Raw genomic sequence first — 2,813 nt, 5'->3', positions numbered from 1 at the left:
GTTATAAAATAAGTTAAAATAAAATATTTTGATTGTGATATGAGTTACGATTTTTCAGCGTGTGAAATTGATAAGTCATAGTATTGGCCCATGGTCCATGGTAAAGTGGGGGTGAATATAAATTTTGTTATGTTGTAAGTTTATCGCAAGTATTAAGTTTTTATGTGCTTATTAATTAAATTTAAATATGGTTTAACTCTAAAAATAGATTTTCCGATTGACCAATATTTTTATCATTCACCTATTCAACTTATAATGTTTAACTTTGAAAAACAATATTTGGTTTTCAATATCATTAAAAAAATATTTTCAAATATTTGATGGAACCATAACTTGAAGGTCTTATTGTAGTTTTTGCCTAATATAATCTCATCTAGATAACTACATCACATATTTTAAGCCATAATTTATAGATATGATTCCAATATTCATGCATGATTTTTAGATATTTGTATCCAAAAATAAAAATAAAAATTCAAAATAACTCATACACACGTAAATAACATATTTACCATAAGTTACTCCCCATCATAATTTAATCAAGTCCTTGCATAAAAATGGGTAGAAATAAGATGTAAATAAATATACTTATTAGGAGTCACTTCCCACCATTATTTATGCTTTCCTTGCCACTTTTGTAGGAGTAAAACTATAAATGTACAACTTATTTATTTAACAAAATTTATGCAAGTTCTTGGGCCTCCATGATCAATTAATTTATCCACTTCACAGCTCAATTTATTAGCTTCTTCCAAGGCAAGACTATACGATTGCAACACTTGTTTTAATATATATGTTAAAATAGATCTTAAAATATAACTAGTATTTATATGTTATATATTTTAATGTGAGCATAGTCTAACTTATAGACAAATGATTTTTATTTTTTTCAGATCATTTTTTCTGGTTAATTTTAATCAAAATCCAGCAAAGATTTTTAAAAACTTGAGTTTAAGTTGTTTAATTTGTAAAATTTGAGTGTCCCATAAGTTTCTCAGAACAAACCAACATTAAAATATTTATGCCGTAAGGCGTTTCCCTTTGAAATGAACTTCCCTAAAATCCACTTGTCATATCTTTGTGTGTCGTTAGATTATGTGTTAGACGATTAGAAAATTGTTAATCGTTCGATCAATGGAAGGTAGTTGAGTGGTTGCAACTGTTCACAATATTTGAAACAGTTGCAAACCCTCCACTGAATGTTGCTAGATCGGAGCCTGAAAGTTTTGCCTGGGGTACCCTTTTCGTCTTCTCCACTCTTGCTTCCCATGCTACCCTGACAGACCTCTGAAATAGGCTCCATCGAATCTCTGGGGCAAATTTCATCCATGACTTTCTTGAATTGTAGAAATGAGATCTTGGGATATTGCGTTACATCATAACAGTATTTTCTGAGTCAGTAGGCGTGGCGGCCCTATGATGCTTGATGTTTAGCAAGGAGGGAGAGAAGATGATGCCGGTGAAGAGGAAGCAGGCGAACGGGAATGGAAACGGGGTCGTGTACGGGAGGAGAGGTCCGATGGTGCCCTTGGCGGAACTTCTGAAGCGCGAGCTCAAAAATGAGAAGATCGAGAAGCCGACTATTCGACATGGCCAGGCAGGCCAAAGCAAGAAAGGAGAGGACTTCACTCTTATGAAATTGGAATGCCAGAAAATTCCACGGGACGGGTCCTCTACCTTTGTTGTTTTTGCGATATGCTCTGCTTATCCTCTTGTGGCAATTTATTCAGAAATTTTCTGTTTATTTTGTTTTGTTTAGCTTATGGTTTAGGTTCCTCGGCTGTCTGTCTTTATTTATTGTTTACCAATTAAATCTTAGGGGTTTCTTTGTGCGAGCAAAGAGATTTGAACTCGTACCTCGTGCATAACTAAATAGTATTTCACCGTGGGAAAACACAAGGGTTGAGGGGGGTCGTAAAAGAAGTTGTGAATTTGGTTTGCGATGTCTAATTTTCAGGTCTCTGTTCTTCGGAATTTTGTCGGTTGTTGATTTATTAGGACGAAGAAAGAAAACGAGCCCTTAAATGCATTTAGGCGCATATTTTTTTTCCCATGTTTGAAAATTGCATTGTATTGTGCGTGAATCATGAAATGAAATGAGCAAGTGGAGTGATAAATGTTGTTATGTCATTTCAGATCTTCGATGGGCATAATGGATCAGCGGCAACTCTATATTCAAAGGAAAATCTACTGAAAGATATTATGAGTGCCATGCCAACAGGTTTGAGTAGAGAAGACTGGTTATCAGCGTTGCCAAGAGCCATGGTCGCAGGCTTTGTCAAAACTGACAAAGAATTTCCGGTCAAAGGTATATAGATATATGCCTGTGGATGTGCCTTGCCATTAATATTTTGTTAGCTGCATGTCTTGTATATCTTTACTAGTGGTGCTTCCTATCCTTCTCGTTCTGATATCTGTTGGTTTTACCAGAACAAACATATATATATATATATATATATATAGCACTCTTTTGTTAACTTTTCTAGAGTTTTGCAAAGATAGAGATAATTAAATGCAAATTTGACGTTTCGGATTAGGTAACAGATGGTGGGTTGAATGCTCCCACCACGTGGAGGGAAAAAGCTTGATTTATGGCTCCGAGCTAGACTTCATGTCTTCATCCAATTGATATTGGGCTAGTACATTCACATTGATGGTGGTATGCGGGAATGTGGTGGTTTCTCTAAGTCAATTGATGAATGTGGTGGAGGCAATTACAAGAGGTGTAATGTTATGGTTAAATGATGGTTTCGGCATCAGGATTTTGAGAGGTGGTAAGGAAATTAGATTGTTGCGGGCTTGTGAGTTCACTG

The 2,813-nt window shown here is 35.3% G+C and overlaps 1 pseudogene; it reads left to right on the top strand.

Moving 5' to 3' along the window:
• Nucleotides 1-1,453: 1,453 nt before the first annotated feature.
• On the top strand, nt 1,454-2,316 carry LOC149208316 (putative protein phosphatase 2C 12 pseudogene; annotated as a pseudogene).
• The last annotated feature ends 497 nt before the right edge of the window (nt 2,317-2,813 follow it).

The sequence above is a fragment of the Pinus tabuliformis genome, chromosome 1_2 (genome assembly GCF_031772625.1).
Source record: "Pinus tabuliformis cultivar Carrire ecotype Pingquan chromosome 1_2, CPIR1, whole genome shotgun sequence".
NCBI classification, from domain to species: domain Eukaryota; kingdom Viridiplantae; phylum Streptophyta; class Pinopsida; order Pinales; family Pinaceae; genus Pinus; species Pinus tabuliformis.
Note: the sequence above shows the minus strand (reverse complement) of the source record. Positions and strands in the feature narration are given on the sequence as shown.